Source organism: Ambystoma mexicanum, chromosome 1p (assembly GCF_040938575.1).
Source record: "Ambystoma mexicanum isolate Mex_15411 chromosome 1p, UKY_AmexF1_1, whole genome shotgun sequence".
NCBI lineage: Eukaryota > Metazoa > Chordata > Amphibia > Caudata > Ambystomatidae > Ambystoma > Ambystoma mexicanum.
This window is the reverse complement of record NC_090921.1, coordinates 356265806-356283271: the sequence shown is the minus strand read 5'-3', so window position 1 is coordinate 356283271 and position 17466 is coordinate 356265806. Positions and strand designations below refer to the sequence as shown.

The following is a 17466-nucleotide window of genomic DNA, read 5'->3' as shown; positions in this document are numbered from 1 at the left end:
ACGTGTCAAAAAACATCATTTTGCCCAAGGGATCTACCTAAAGATCTCGAGCAGCGGATCTTAGACTGCTGCTAACTTGTAGAACCAAAAGGAAAAGAAAAGTCAATTACAAAACATATGAGAAGAAGGGGGGGGGGAGGGTTCCAAATGAACTTCCCAGTTCAGGCTAGCGCCCTGGTGGCCCTGTGGCTTCTCTCTTGTGGGGCAACAAATGGCTGGCCATCAGATCAATCATCCACCCCTTCCCCCCCCCAGATTCAGTTTACCAATTTTTACCCTGTCTATCGATTGTTGTCGTCAAGGGTCCGCCATCGTTTCAGGCCAGTTCGCCTCCAGTCGTCCTGGGCGCCTCTCTGGGTGAGCGCGATCCAGTCGAGACCGGGAATTCCTGTCCTTTTCATTCGGCTTGGACCACCCCAGTCACCTTCAATATGGCATTCCAGGCCTCTCCCGTGTCAGTGAAGTGCACTGTGGTGCCATTATGGTACATCTTAAGCTGGGCCGGGAATATCAACCCATGTATTTCACATTCATGGTGTTCAGTCGTTTCTTCATGTGTTCGAATGATTGTCACTTCACGGGTAAAGTCTGGGAAGAAAGCGATCTGTGAGCCATTGTAAGTAACCGTTTCTTTTGTGCGTGCCATCTGATGTATCGCGTCCCTACCTCTATAGTTCAGTAATTTGGCTATGGCTATTACTGTTCCCGGTGGTGCACCCGGGGTCGGCCTTCCTGATGGCATTCAATGGGCCCTCTCCACAGAAAAAAAATTCGATAAGATTTTGGGTGCGAATACCTCCGTTAGCTATTGCTCCAAGAAAAGTTCCATGCTGGGTACTTCCGTCTTTTCCGGGAGTCCTAAAATGCTACTTTCCTTCCCCTTCATCCACACATGTTTCCATGGTCTTGAAACGGGTCATCACCTGCGCGAGTTGCTGGTGGACTCCCCTGAGGCTATCCTCTGTCCCCGAAATGCGCTGCTCAGCCTCTCCTGTGCAGGAGGAGAACTTCTGCAAGTCATGTCTGAGCCAGGAGACTTCTGCAGTGATATCCATCTTCATCGAGGAGCGGGAGTTGGCGATGGCGTCCATCACATCTTTCAGGGAGAGAGTTTTCTCTGCGGTTGCGTGCAGCGTTTGCTCCATAGGTGCAGTCGTAGTAGTTGTGGCATATTGCTCCATCTTGCTTTGCGTCAAAGTCATTTTCATTTATCTTTAAACATTTTGTGCAGGTGGGGCTAGTAGGTAGCGAGTCAGGTGAGCCGTGCATACGTGATGCACCGCAATAGCTACACTGTTGGACCAGAGGTAGGTCAGAGCTAGGACATTCCACTCTGGCAAGATGCAATTGTTGGTGGGTCCTCCTCAAGCGCGTAGGGTGGGCAAAGGTGAGATCAGAGATGTCCACTGGGGCGGTTGGGTGACCTCTGGGTGGCACCAAAACTATCTGGTTGGGTTTTTACCTCTTCTGACACATCCATCCGCCAGCTTGTTCGTGTAGCCCTATAACGAACCAGGAAGTTGTGCCTTTGTCATACGTAGGGCAGGTAGTGCGGAAGATAGGTCTCAATGCCAGTTTGCTTACTCTCTATATGTTGCGTGCAGTGTGGTCTTGGTCTCCGAACCCAGTTGCAGGCGTATCCTCTGTACTAGTGGGTCCTCAATCAGCCAGTCCCACAGGGATTGTACGTTTTACCCACTAATTGTCTTCCTCCACCCTCACCTCCTCTCAGAGTATCTTTTGTCTAATTGGTATGCTGTTGCCACTTGTTTAACCAGTACCAAGGTGTTGTCCGTAGGCCTGTGAATCTGATAAAATGAGGAGCCTGGTATTGTTATCGTTAGACTCATCATTAGTATCTGTTAGAATCACCATTACCCAATCATTACTCTGCAATGGAATCATTCCATTATTGCAATCTGTTTAGTTCTGATTAGTACATTGCTGAAGTAGACACTGTCATTTGCAATATGCCTTTAGAATGATACTCTATGTATATAGTGCTTGCCATTTAGAATGATAGAGAAACATGCTGCCACTTTGCACTTTGCCATTTGAAATAGAATGACACTTGCACATCATAATTTAAGTGACATGTAGTGTTTTAGAGACAACATATAGTCACCATGATTTGCTGTTCATCTATGTTTGCATTAGATATAGCGCTTAGAGAGAAAATGCATTGCTTGCACCACACACACACACTGGCACATTTGAAATACCATGAAAAGCCATTTAGTATAGCACACATGTATGCTTTGTAGAGACATTTAGAGACTGTCATGTATGTATGCATGTATGATTGAGTATGCACCTAGAATGAGTTTTGCATTTAGTTAGTTCTTGCATTGCGAGAGATTTGCGGTAAACACTAGGAAGCATTCAGAATGAGACACAAGGCCTATGAGCCATTTTTTGATGGAGAAAGACAGAAGTTGCTCAGTGTGGGGAAATGTTATGGTACACTGTTCGTAAACATTGGCAGGCATACACAGAAAACATGAACCCTTGTCCGAGAGGAAGCTTATCAGCTTGGCTGGTGTGCTTCGCGGAGAGAACCCCAAGGGTTGGGGCCATGAAGGGAGCGACGATGGAGAGATGGGAGAAGGTGCTTTTGTATGAGAGGGACAGGGCCTAAGAGCAATTTGTAATGCAGAGTGAAGCCTACAGTGGAGAGAATGGAGAAACAGGGAATAGATGATGTATTTTGCAACATACTCGGAAGGCCAAGAGGGAGAGTTATGAGGTCACGCTGACAGCGCACGAAGTAACAGGACATGCCGAGACAAGTAACATGCAAGGAGACAGGCAGGCATTTTGCTAAATGCTGAGGGAGAGACATTCTTAGACATTCTGTGCATCATTGGAGACTATAACCAGGAGGGCTAGAGAGAGAGAAGTTGGCCAGAGGAGTTCGGAAGAGTTGTGAGAGACGGAAGAGTTGTTGGAGTCTGCACGAGAGGGGACTGCACGAGAGATCGGGAGAGCCACAGAGAGAGAGTTAGCTGGAGATGGTGCTCGGTGCAGCAGACTGATGGGCCTTGATAAGATCGAGAGCTTAGTAGTTGGCAGTCTTGCGGCCTGCCACTGACTGAGGACTGGCTGATTGACAACAGAATGGGAAGTATGGGTTTGGCCTAGGCTTAAATTGACTGATAAGAACAGACAGACAGACAGACAGACACACACAGAGGTTTGGGTGAAGGGGAAACTAGAGAGGGATTGTCTAGAGCGTGGATTTGCCCATGGAGGTGATGGATGCTAGCGCTTGCATTAGATTGCATTAGAACCACACACTTTCAGCACAGGCTTACATAGTTACTGCATGGTAGCTTTGCACCAGAAGTATAAAAGGTGCAAATTAGACATAGCATTAGAACTGCCTGCATTGTCATGTATTATGCTTAGCTGTGTGTGTATATAAATAAATGTATCCCATTGTTATAAACTGAATCGATTCTTTGTGTTTTCTTTGTGTCTTATTGTTATTTGTTATTGCCCACGGTAGTAAGATAGGTGTATGTTATTTGGCGTAATCTAAGAGTAAGTAACCACAGTGCACATGGAGCCTGATATGAATGCAGTCAAAGGGGGGGGTATAGTGATCCACACCCCCAATAGGAGGTTGTCAGATTGTCAAAGTTAGTCTGAAGACCGGAGCGTGCTTGCCCAAAGGGGGGGCAACACGACGGTTAGGGGTTTGGGGTTTTCAGACTGACAAAATGGAGGGGACACTCGGATTTTCACTAATGTGGACTGATTAAGGTGTTTTGCAGCTGGTCTGCTGACATACTTATCAGTTTCACAAAAGTCGAAGATTGAACATCTTGTGCAACTGTGTAATTGTTTTTTGTTTTCCTGTTAGTTCGTCGTGGGAATAGAGATTTTTTTTGTTTCATGTTTTGTCTGGATGTTATTGTTTAGAGCATGCTGCCTGCAATTTCGTTCGTCGTAGGAAGAGGAGCGTAATTGTTTGACTTTGGTTGCCGGAATTGGTTGCAACATTGACCCAGAACAGTATTTTATGACTAGCATTGACTGTATGAATAAATGTACATTAATTCACTGAGTGAGAGAAACAGTTTTTTTTTTTTTTATTGAAGACGCTTGGGATAATTGAAACTGCAGAATGAGTTAATTTGTTAGTGACCTGAAGGCAATAAGAAATCGGCTTAAAAATACACTTGCTTCCTGGGATGCATCCCAGGGAGCAACTGTATTGAAAGTGAAAAGTAGCTACAGAAGGGAGCCCACATATTGTTGACTTGCACTCAGTAATATGTCGTCTCAGAGATGTGATTAGTAACTGGAAAAATGTCCCATTGAAAGACCCACTGAATTCAATTTCATCAGCAGTGATGGGTGGGAACAGCGTTCCTATAGAAAAGCATATTATTAAAGGGGAGAAAAAGTTACCTCAGAACAATGGCAGTGAAACTGCCAGTATTTTGATTCCTGCGTTTCAGTGAAAAAAAAATATTGTCCAATGACCTAGATATTTTGGAAACAATGAGAGAGAACACAGATAAAGGGAATCGCGCTAAATGTGGATGTTTTGAAAGCTTGAATTCCTGGAATTTTCATAGTTTTAATGTGTGAATGGGAAGCATTGGAGAACGAGCAGAACTGGCAGACTGTGTATTTGAAGCACGAGTTAGTAGTGCATGTTTGAATGTGAATTGCATTGTATATAAGAGAGGCTGTTTGAATGAAACTGATGTGATTTTTCAGACATGGAATAATTCAGCTTTGTGAATTTTGAATGAAGAAAAATGGGGAGAGTGTTGCGACATTTAGAGGACATGGAAGTGATACAGAAGGAAATGCAGGAGTGGAATTGAATGCAGTTGACATTTTTGAATGTGCAGCATTTGAAAGTGAGATGGTTGAAGTATGTGAAACTGGTTGTTTTGTTTTGAAAAGGATAGGGATGGAATGGCAGGAGTCATGCATTAAGCATGCATGCATTATGATGCAGGGAGAGACAGGCCTAGTGAGACAATAGACAGAGGCACTGACACATTGATGTGACACAGGGGGAGATAGGATGGATGCCATTGAGAGACATGGGAAAGTGTAGAGATAGCAATGTGCACTTCAACGCACAATGAGAAATGCTGTTTTATTTTGGTTTTGAAACACCTGAAACTGAGTAAGACTGATTCTTGCACTTTTGTTTCTTTACATGAAATCTGGAGACACCTTGACTAGACCGAAATTGCACAGACCGAGATCGCATTGATGACCAGACGAGATGGCATCGCCGCATGAAATGATGAGACCATGATTTGGAGCAGCATGCCTGAGAGCAGATGTCCAGATGACCGAATGAAATGACCAGACCGAAATGACCAGACTTTTATGACCGTCTGTTCAAGATCAATGATGGCTGACACCCTGTGACTTTGCAGCACCAGAAAGAGACTGGCTTTTGTCACAGTACAATGTGACTTTGCATCATGGCTGTTTGTTTGCAGCAATGATGAGACATTGGCATCTGACATTTGACGCTTTGCAGCAGCACTTTTGGGGAATGCCGACCGACCGACTTGAGGCCTTAGTGTATGCCTTGTCCAATGGCTGTGCTCTGAGAATGTACCGAGAAAATCTGCTGCTAGAGAGACTTTGTGGCATGACACCTATTGCCATAGAGAGAGAAGATCGTGGCCGACTGTGCAGAGAGAATACACCTTGCAGCATCTTGTGCCAAGTGGAAGAGCAGTGAGAAAATAGTTCAGCAGTGGAGCAGCAGCAGAGGAGAGCGGGAGAGATTCGAATTGCTTCATGAATTGCTTTTTAATATGCAGCGAGAAGAGAACCCATTTGGAATGCCTTGTGCACCAGACAAGTTTGGGCCCGAGCAGAGCAAGAGAAAAATGCAGCAATGAGCAGCAATGAACAGGAAGACACGCTCTGAAAGAATTTCTTGCCTGATCCACGTTTGATAACAGTGAAGCTCTTGTTCTCTTGAGTGAAGGAGACAGAGTATGGTGCTTTGAAAGCATTTGCACTCGCATTTACCGTTGGCTGTCCCTCATTTGAAGAGCATGGGACTGGCTGAAATGAAATGGCATGGCAACAGCATGACAACAGCATGACCTGGCAAGAGGAGAGAATTTGAACCTGCTAGAGATGGGCCTAAGGAGAAGGGCCACTGTGTCCAGAGGAGAGTAACCACCTGCATGTCTTGCAAACACTCTGAATGAGTGCACAGGTCGCCTTTGTTCATGAAGTGAAAAAGGGAAAAAGGGAGTGCAAGCATCGATTGGCATCAATTGAAAGTTCTGACACACGGTTTTTCCGTGTGCTACCTTTGAAGTGAAGGGCATATGTTGATCACTCCATGGGGACAAATGGGGCACATATGGTACCTGACACGTGCTTGCTCCTTGATGGAGCCCTGTGCAAAATCTTGCTGCCATATATCAAGTAGGCCAACCTGAATTGGCTTGTACACGTTTCTGCTGCCTGAACATTCATTGCCTGAACACTATCGGCTTGAACAGTTTGCTGCTTCACGTTTGTTCACACTTTGCTGTTGTTGAGAACACTTTGCTACCTGAAGTTTGACCTTTTGCTGAACACTGATATGCTTGTTGTGAACACATGATCGTTTGTGAACACTCGCTTTGTTGACATTGCATCTTTGTTGACATTCCTTGGCTGAAACTTTTTGCATTAGAATTGATTTGTACTGAATTTGTACTGTACAGGGTTGTGAGGACACACATACCTCATGAGTAACTTGGAAATACCTTGGACTGGAATATTACTGAAAATGACTGCATGTATACACTGATATGTATATATTGATCAATGGAATGTTTGGCCTGTTTGGCTACTGACATCTGTACTGACCTTTGACACCTGTGAAAGTGATTGTCATATTTTGTGCTTGACACATTGAACTGGAAACACCTGTATACACAGTACTTGTGCATTGATTCTATGCATTGCATTTTCGTTTTCTGCTTGTAGAGACACTTTCACACCTTTGGCTTGTAGACACTTGACCTGACTTGACCTTTGACATTTGGCTAGGTTATTCTCATTTCTGACACATTTGCAGCTTTGCATTTGATATTTTAGCTTGCCACTGATAGAGTGGAATGCTTGCATTTTGAAAAAAGGTTTTTTATGCATCATGATACATGCTTTTTCCTTTCTGTAACTTTGCTTGGTATTAGACTGCCACTATTGCTATGTTATGTATAACATATTCTATATTTTGTTATGATTTATCTAACAATAAGAGGAGAGAATTGTGAATCTGATAAAATGAGGAGCCTGGTATTGTTATCGTTAGACTCATCATTAGTATCTGTTAGAATCACCATTACCCAATCATTACTCTTTGCAATGGAATCATTCCATTATTGCATTCTGTTTAGTTCTGATTAGTACATTGCTGAAGTAGACACTGTCATTTGCAATATGCTTTTAGAATGATAATGTATATAGTGCTTTGCATTTAGAATGAGAGAAACATGCTGCCACTTTGCCATTTGAAATAGAATGTCACTTGCACATATTTGAAGTGACATGTAGTGTTTTAGAGACACAACATATACTCACCATGATTTGCTGTTCATCTATGTTTGCATTAGATATAGCGCTTAGAGAGAAAATGCATTGCTTGCACCACACACACACTGGCATATTTGAAATGCCGTGAAAAGCCATTTAGTATAGCACACATGTATGCTTTGTAGAGACACATTTAGAGACTGTCATGTATGTATGATTGAGTATGCACCTAGAAAGAGTTTTGCATTTAGTTAGTGCTTGCATTGCGAGAGATTTGCGGTAAACACTAGGAAGCATTCAGAATGAGACACGAGGCCTATGAGCCATTTTTTGATGGAGAAAGACAGAAGTTGCTCAGAGCGGAGAAATGTTATGGTACACTGTTTGTAAACATTGGCAGACATACACAGATAACATGAACCCTTGTCCGAGAGGAAGCTTATCAGCTTGGCTGGTGTGCTTCGTGGAGAGAACCCCAAGGGTTGGGGCCATGAAGGGAGTGACGATGGAGAGATGGGAGAAGGTGCTTTTGTATGAGAGGGATGGGGTCGAAGAGGAATTTGTAATGCAGAGAGAAGCCTACAGTGGAGAGAATGGAGAAACAGGGAATAGATGATGTATTTCGCAACATACTCGGAAGGCCAAGAGGGAGAGATATGAGGTCACGGTGACAGCACACGAAGTAACAGGACATGCCGAGACAAGTAACACGCAAGGAGACAGGCAGGCATTTTGCTAAATGCTGAGGGAGAGACATTCTGTGCGTCATTGGAGACTATAAACAGGAGGGCTAGAGAGAGAGAAGTTGGCCAGAGGAGTTTGGAAGAGTTGTGGAAGTCTGCACTAGAGGGGACTGCACTAGAGATCGGGAGAGCCACAGAGAGCAAGTTGGCTGGAGATGGTGCAGCAGTCTGATGGGCCTTGATAAGATCGAGAGCTTGGCAGTCTTGCGGCCTGCCACTGACTGATTGACAACAGAATGGGAAGTATGGGATTGGTCTAGGCTTAAATTGATCGGACGGACACACACACACACACACACACACACACACACACACACACACACACACACACCCCCCCCCCCCCCCAGCGCTTGCATTAGAACCGCATACTTGCAGCACAGGCTTACAGAGTTACTGCATGGTAGCTTTACACCAGAAGTATAAAAAGGTGCAAATTAGACATAGCATTAGAACTGCCTGCATTGTCATGTATTATGCTTAGCTGTGTGTATATAAATAAATGTATCCCATTCTTATAAATTGAATCGATTCAATGTGTTTTCTTTGTGTCTCAGTGTTATTTGTTATTGCCCACGGTAGTAAGATAGGTGTATGTTATTTGGCGTAATCTAGGAGTAAGTAACCATAGTGCACATGGGGTCTGATATGAATGCAGTCAAAGGGGGGGGTATATTGATCCACACCCCCAATAGGAGGTTGTCAGATTGTCAAAGTTTGTCTGAAGACCGGAGCGTGCTTGCCCAAAGGGGGGGGCAACACGACAGTTAGGGGTTTGGGGTTTTCAGACTGACAGGTACAGCCGATCTTGGAAAGATGAGTGTCTATACAGACGGTCTAGCAACTTGGTTCCTGAGTGTCTTCAGTTGGGCCAAACTCAAACTGGGACGTGTCATAGGTCGGGAAATTACTAGTTCTGCTGTACCTGCAGTGGGCTTCCTGATTCCCTGCTCCGATTTCTCCAGTGCATGTCCTTTGTCTCAGTAATTCCCATTCTAGGGGTTGATGGAGGGCATGTGTTACACTGCTGTGCCGTTATTCCTTGCTATATGTTTTTTTGGTCTACCACTATCTTATTCCAGTAACTAGCTGCTTTTGTTTTGTCAACGGGATTCCTTCCAGGCAGGTCGTGGCTCAACGCAGATCACCCTTCTCGTGGGAATTAGTGCAGGTGTTCAGGGCTATCCTGGGTTCCCAGTTCCATTGTGGGCAGGTAGTCACCAGTTGGAGCCCGGTTTGTACCGTAAGGTGGCACGTATCTCACCAGCGATGGTACAGTCTCAATGCCTCGGTACAAGTGCAATGTTATCCGGCATTCATAGGGGTGTGCCTTTCTGCTTCATGTCGCATTGTCATTTTTTTTTGGGTCACTTTGCGTGTAGGTGCTGGCTTTACACAGTGACTCTCACTGACGATTGCAGCAGCACAATGAAATGTTGCCAGGTGCAGTGGTGGCTTGCTTTGTCAACCAACGGGATGAATTGCCTTCTTCACTGTGTCGGGTGAGCGTAATCTGTCTGTGGCAGTTAAATCGTACATGCACTTGTAACCAGAGGGCTTCCTCCTCCCAGTCAGTGTTCAGTGATGATTGAAATCTGCGGTGCAGGTCTACCCCAGATCATTGTAGTGTGCCAGATTGCTGCTTAAATGCATATATGGTGCCTGAACATCGCAGCGGGTCCCGCACTGTTCCAGATTTATCATTGGGATCTACCGGGGGCTTATGTGTTTAGGATCTGCCCTGGTCCTTGCCACCTCTTCTGTTTTTGGGTTGGATGTGTGGGCTGCAGCTGTCTGGTACCTCCCGGTGTTGCTCAATTCACCTGGATGTGAACCCGCGTGTGGCCACGGTGTCCAGGGCCTCAACTGGTGTTGGTTTACGGCAGTGGTGGGTTGGTGCGGTTCAAAGCTTGCTTGAGAGATGGGCAGATGGGAGCTCTTACGAGCAGGCTCTGTTACTCAGCTCACCAGGGAGATGAGTTAACTGCGGTCGGGCAGTGCAGGGCACCTCCGAACCCGGGGAGCACTGTGCCGTCTCAGCGGTACCTTCCCCCAATAGGCTACAAATTTCCAGTTATGCGGGGCTGCTACCCGGCCGGGTCAGAGCAGGTCTCGGGTGGGACTCCCTTTGTTCTGTTGAAGAGAAGAACCCCCCCCCTGCTGTTCTTCCCGCTGCAGTCCGTGTCCCCCTACAGGGCAACGCAACTCCGGTGGCCACCTTGCCTACAGTTTCAGCCCCATCGACTCGCCATTGTTTCAGGCCGCCAATCTCCGTTTGTAAGCAGATCTCGAAGGGCACAGCGTGTTTGCTAATGCCACAGTGTGTAACAAGCAGACAGGTGTCTTCTGTGGTGTTTTCATGCCATTTATTGAGGGCTATAATGCAGGATGTGTTGGCGGCCGCGGCAGCTATAGAGGGGCTCACGTTTCTTAAGTGAAGTTTTCCGGATGAGGGAAATGACTCATCTTTTAGAATGAGGCTTGCATCAAGACCTTGCTGCATTGTATTCTGTTCAATTCCTTCTTCCACTTTCCTTCGCTCTCTCGCATCCCTTCTTGCTTTCGTGCATCCTTATTTCTGCCCTTGTTTTTCTCCTCTGTAATCTTTTTTCCTTCACTCTCCGTGCCTCTTCTTCCTCTCCTATCCCTTTCTTCATGTGGTACTTCCTTTGCTCCTCCCCCCGCTTTTCTCCTTTATATATATATATATATATATATATATATATATATATATATATATATATATATATATATATATATAAAATCTATCTATCTCTGTTCACGTCGTTCCCTGCTTTTTCTTCCTTGCTCATCCTCCCTCAACCGCTTTTCTCATTCCCTATCCTCTTCTTGTAATGTAAAGTAAAGCGAAGTTATAAAACGCACCTTCACCAGCAAGGGCATCATGATGCGGACTGTCCAGGTTTCCAATAGAGAAAGGTGCAGTTAGGGTGTGAAAAGATAAGTTTCAAGGGCACGGTGAAAAGAAATATGATCCTCCAGTTCCCACAGGAACAGAGGGACGGAGTTCCACAGGCAAGTCGCCGCCACAGAAAAGGATCATCTGCCTACGCGAGCCAGCCTAAACCGGGGGAGGTAACTCTCAGGGAAGTAACTGAACGACGGTTCAGAGTTGGAATATAGGAGAAGGTTTGCCTGCAGGAAGCCCGGGCCTTTCCTGTAGAAGGCACCGTGGACCACGCACAAAGCCTTAAATGTAATAAGAGTTGCCACCGGCAGCCAATGCAGTTTCCCCAGAATCCGCATGGTGGAGCAGAACCGGGAAGCACCCACTGCCAGTCGGGCAGCGAGTTTTGCAACACTAGAGCCGCTGAAGAAGGTACGTTACGAGCTAGGTAAAGAGCATTGTAGTAGTCTAAAGAACCCACAGTAAGAGGATACAACCAAAGAGTGAAGATGAGAAGGAAGAGAGGGAAGCACTTTCCAAAGGATACGAGTTTAAGGTGAACTGACTGGCGGCAGACAGCGCTGACTAGACTCTGCATAGAGAGAGACTCAGAGAGCTTAACACCCAGGCTCCTCACCACCACAGAGGGCATGGGCAGAGGACCAAGTTCAGATGGGAAAAATGCTGTAGACCATCCAGCATGGGCAAGAGATGGACCTACAACTAGCGCCTCCGTCTTCTCGCCGTTAAGGCAAAGGCAGTTTTTACCCACCCAAAGATGGATAGCCAACAGGCAGGAGCGACAGCGTTCCAACAAGGCAGGATGGGAAAGTCTAGTCTGGGCTGCTACCATTGGTGGCAGTACCCGACTGATCTTGCATATGGCTGGACCCCTTTTGCAATGGCACAGACTAGCTAAAAAAATAAAAATGTTGGAGTGGAAGATTGTCCAGAGCAATGCCAGTGGTTGAGATTCATTCAAAACCTTCCACACATCACTTGTGTTGTAATTTGTCTCATTATGTGAGAGAGGGTATGCCCAGACGTGGGTCCCTTGCTTGCTGCACCACAGGGAACTAAGATGCACTTCACTGAGGAGGCCAAACAAGGCTGAAACATGCGTGGGGTTGCTTGAGTTTCCATGCAGAGGGGACATGGCCTAGCAGTTTGGGCTGGGATGCTACCATTGGTGGCAGTACCTGGCTGATCTTGGATATGGGTGGACCCCTTTTGCAATGGCACAGACGGGCTTAAAAACGGTGGTGTGGAAGGTTGCGCAGATTCATTCAAAACCTTCCACCCATCACATTTGTGGTTGTAAGAAGTCTAATCGCACCAGGATCTGTGTGTCAGCAGCATAAGAAAAACATTGAAACCCAAAAGAGTGAATCAGCTTGACAAGTGGCTGAATATATACATTGAAAAGAAGAGGGGAACGAACAGAACCCTGAGGCACCCCACAGGGGAGGGGCTTTGCAATCGAAACAAACCGAGGAAGTAAAAGAGACTGGGAATGGCCAGTAAGAAAAGACGCAAACCAATCCAGGACTGAGCCCAAAACCCCAGTCACGTACAGCCGTTCCAGCAAGATGCCATGGTCGACCATGTCGAAGCCAGTGGATAGGTCCAGCAGGATCAGGGCGGTAGTACCACCCTGATCCATGATCTGTGCCAAGTCCTCACCCACTGCCACCAGAACAGACTCAGTTCCACGCCCAGGCTGAAACCCAGACTAGAAGGGGTCAAGACAGCCAGACTCCTCAAGTAAGGAGCAGAGGAGAGGAGAGGAGAAACCAAAGAGTCCAAGATTTTCATGAGAAAGGAGAGAAGAGAAATGGGAAGGAAGTTTGCCAAAAACCGAAGAATCAAGATTCGGCTTCGTAAGAGGAGGGAGGGTGAGAGTGTGCTTAAGAGGTCCGGGAATGTGAGCAGATGAGAGATTCATTGACCGTAGCAGTGAGCAGATGAGAAATGCCAGGGCATATATCCTTCAGGAGATCAAGAGGGATAGGGACAGCCAGGGAGGCAGATTTAAAAGCAAGCACCACCGAAGAAAAGGCACACTCGAAAATAACTGGAAAGGACGACCAGACCCAAGAGGGAGCACGAGGAGGACTAGGGCTCACCATAGCTGGACAGGAAGTAGCAGCAGGCCAGAATTTTGATGAATAGTGGATATTTTCTCATCAAAAAAGGTGGACAGCGAACCAGAGGCTTTAAGAGAGAGCCACACCGTGTGCAGAGGAAGGCGAGGAGAGGGCACAAACAACCCTATATAGCTCCTTATAAGAGTTGGTAGCGGCTTTAACCTTGAGGCAAAAAAAAAAAAAAAAAAAAAAAAAAAACACACACACTTGGCTTGCGTTATCGCCACCTGGTAAACAGCCGTCACCTGGCGGAGCGTGAGGCTAGATTGAGAGCTGTACATGCCATTTGCGATCCGCTTGTCTACGGGCCAGGCGGAGAGCCACCAGGTCAGTAGAGAACCAAGAATCGTACAATTGCAGAAAGCATCGTCTGGCTGAAGAGGAATGATAGCAAAGGCAACATCAGAGTGTTTAACTTTACCCAAAATCTCTTGGGGAGGCGGGGTTGCAAAGGCCCAAGGGAGATTCCACATTGAAAGGAAGAATCATGTGGTCATAACACAGAACAGGCAAATTAGTAAATAACAAAGGACTCAGGGGCAAAGAGGAGATCAGTGTATTTCCCAGGCAATGGGTGGGACCAACCACCAGCTGAGCAAGGCACTGATCCGCAATGTCTAAAATAAGACGAGCCGCCTGTAAGTGGGCAGGGTCATTGGGGTGAAAGTTAAAATCCCCCAAGACTAGGAAAACTCCAAACTGAAGCCTAAGGTCGGCTACCAGTTGGTACACTGCATTACAATAGAGCAGGTCTAGTCCAGTCGGCCTACAAATCAGTAGAAAGTCAAAAGCACTAGAAGGGGAAATTACGACACAAAGTAGTAAGCCTCCCATATTTACCCGATGCTCCAAGGGCAAGACCTGGCACTGGAATGATGGATCAGGGCAATCCCACCTTCAACCTTTAGGGAGGGTAGGTTCCTGTCCAGATTGAGGATTCGATAGTCTGAGGGCATGAACCAGGGAGAGGCTGATTCTCTACCTCTCCTGGCCCCGTCCAAGCCCTCTTCACGGCCCTGGCTTCTCATTTCATCTCTAAACCCAGGACATCCTGTCCCTCCTCTTCCTCTTCCTCCGGCCCCACTGTGACCACCTCTCGTCCCTCTTTCTCTTCCTTTCTTATGTTCTCCCCTGACAAGGTTTCTAGACCAGTCCGATCTATGAAAGTCTCTTCAAAACAGGTGCTTCCCCGTTTTTCCAAAACTATCAAGGACCACATTGACACTCTTGCTCCTGCCCTAGCCAACTTCTGCAACCATTCCTTCGCCACTGGAGCCTTCCCTTCCCCCATGAAGCACTCTTGTGCACCCTCTACTCAAGAAACCCTCAGCCAACCCCTCCTGCCAGGCTAACTATCGCCCGATCTCCATCACTCCTTTCCTGGGCAAACATCTGGAAAAGCTGGCCATCTCCATGCTTAATCTTCACACTGAATCTGTTGGTTGTCTCCATGACCATCAGTTTGGCTTCAGAGCAGCCAGAAACACAGAAACTGCTCCCCAGAACATCTGTGAAGACCTGCTCACTAACCTCGATTCTAATCTCCCCTCTGTCTTCATCTAACTCGATCTCTCTTCTGCCTTTGACACGGACAACTATGCCATCCTGCTCAATTGTCTCCATGATGACCTGGGTATCACCGATCAGGCCCTGACCTGGCTTACCTCGTTCCTCTCTGATCAACCCTCACAGGTCCAACTTGGGTACTTCCCTTTCTCCATTTCACTCTCTACCTGTGGTGTTCCCCAGGGGTCTAACCTCTCTCCCTGGCTGTTCAAGCAATATCTGGTACCTCTCGCCCACTGCATTGCCGCTCTCTGCTCGAACTTTCAGTGCTGTGCTGATGACGCTAAGCTCGTTTTCATGCCACCTCTTCTCCTGCTCTCATCTCTGACTGCCTGTCTGCTATCCAGGAGTGGTGTGCCACCAACGTTCTCTGCCTTAATGCCAGTAAGACAGAGATTCTCCTCATCGGCACACCTGCACCCTCCTTTCATGTCACTCTCTGGCCGACCTCCCTTGGTCCTCTTCCTGCTCCCACCTGTGAGGCTAAGAACCTCAGGGTCATCTTCGACTCCACACTCTCCTTTTCCCTTCACATCTCTGACGTCTCTAAGACATCAAACTACCAACTGCACCTCCTCAGACGTATTCTTCCATTCCTCTTCTTCCCCCAGGAGCTCACTGTCTCTAGAGCTCTGTTTCTCTTTAGGCTGGACTACTGCAACAGCCTCTTTCTAAATATGCCTACCTCTACTCTCCGCCCTCTGCAACTCATCCAGAACAGGTCTGTGAGACTTGTCATTGGCCTCAAGCCCAGGGATTGTATCTCGCCAGCACTGTCATCTCTGCATTGGCTCCCAGTGGCTGCAAGGATTAAGTTCAAGACCCTCTGCATTGTCCACAAGTCCTTCTGGGGCCTGGGTCCTCAATACCTCCAACTCTCTCTTCGTAAATGCCTTCCTACAAAGCACCTAAAGACCTTCCTCTTTGCTTCTGCCTTCTCTCTTACTCTCCCTAGCTGATTTCCTGTCTGATACTGCACTGGTCATCTGGCTATCCTCCGATCCTGGAACCAGGTCCCTACCAGCCCAGTTGCACACCCACACTGCCTCCGGGCAACCCTTGAACTTGGGTCTGTATGTGTAACCCTACAGTCCCCTACCTGCACTTTTGTCTGTCAGCACTTACCCTTGCACCTACCACCTTGTTGGCCGTACTTCTCGTTATTGTTTTGATCCCATGTACAGCACTGGCCCCTCCCATTTCCCCAGGTCTTTCCCCCCCCTCCTTCGTCCCCTGCACTTGCGATCTCATTGTCACTTGGCATAGCAAGATCCTTGTCTGTCCTCCCTCTGTTCCCCCTTCATTGCCTCGTCGTGCCTTGAAACACTTGTGTATAGGCGCGTTACGAATGCCATATGATTCCTTAAGCCAGGTCTCAGTAATAAAAGTAAGATCTGGTGAATGATCCTGTAACAGAGTAAAGCAGTGAGCATCATGTGCAATGAGAGAACGTGCATTTAAAGGAATAGTGCACTCTAAAATGTTATTGGCTCAAAAGAGGGGCCATGATCACAAATATATATAAAAAATATTTTTAAAAAAAGTTCCTATGTAAACTTTTGAGCAAATGAGGCTCAAAGTCACACATTTCAAGCACTAGGAGGCATCCATTTTGTGAAATGGATGAGCCTCCTGTGTTTGTGTTAATCTCTGCCCTTGCGGCACTAATGAAGCAAAAGCCAACCAGCTGTAATAAAACGAAAAGCTACCAGCAGGGGGCTTTTGATTCATTATTGCCAGAGAGCAGAGATTAACACAAACTGCTGCTCGTAAATTCTTTTAAATTTCATTATTTTTTCAAATCACTGCAAAATAAATGCAGCGGTTTTCTTTCTAACTTAAACCGCAGCATTTATAACATTGTATTTCTGACTGCGGCAGCTTTCTGAGTCTCCTGTGCTCACCTGACCCGGGAGAGCCCAGGAGACTCAAAGCTGAAGCCATCGCAATCATAAATACAACATTGTTGTATTTATGATTTCTGTGGTTTTCAAACCACGGCAATCACAAATACAACAACGTAGTATTTATAATTGCAGCGCCTTCGCTTGTAGGAAAGTCCAGGCAATTATGAATACTTCGCAGGCATCATTTTACGTTTTCTGTGGTTCCCTGGGCTTGAGGAGCACTAAAAACGTAAAATGAAAGTGAAGGCAGCCTCCTCCTCTGGCTGCAGTAAGCAAAAGCTCCCAGTGGGGTGCTTTTGCTGCTGGTTTAGTACCACCAGGGCAGAGCTTAACATGAACAGAGGAGACTGCCTGAAATGACAAAATGGATGCTCCCATGTCAGCGCTTTGAGCCTTGTTTGCTCAAATGTTTACATAGGAACTTTCTTTAAAAAGATGTTTAGTATATATTTTTGATTATTGCCCATCTTTTGGGACAACAACTTTTTTGGAGTGCACTATTCCTTTAAAAGAAGGCACTTCACTAGGCCCTGAGACGAGTTGATACAGATCACCTCCATGGAAGTTACAGTAAAATCCTTGTCCTTTATTGCTTTATCATGCATGTTCCGTCTCGTTTTCCACGCAGGAGTTCATGTGGGACTCCTGGCAGTGCGGCTCTTCCTCTTTTT

The 17466-nt window shown here is 46.5% G+C and overlaps 1 protein-coding gene and 1 long non-coding RNA gene across 2 annotated transcripts in view; one reads left to right on the top strand and one right to left on the bottom strand.

Moving 5' to 3' along the window:
• The window catches only part of LOC138570134 (uncharacterized), a 401651-nt gene extending 393053 nt beyond the window's left edge, over nucleotides 1–8598 (top strand). The window contains exon 3 of the long non-coding RNA XR_011303407.1: nucleotides 5199–8598. This is a non-coding gene — a long non-coding RNA (uncharacterized lncRNA). The remainder of the gene's footprint in view (nucleotides 1–5198) is intronic.
• Nucleotides 1–17466, bottom strand: part of CCDC124 (coiled-coil domain containing 124) — a 390150-nt gene that overhangs the window by 309747 nt on the left and 62937 nt on the right. The window lies entirely within an intron of this gene.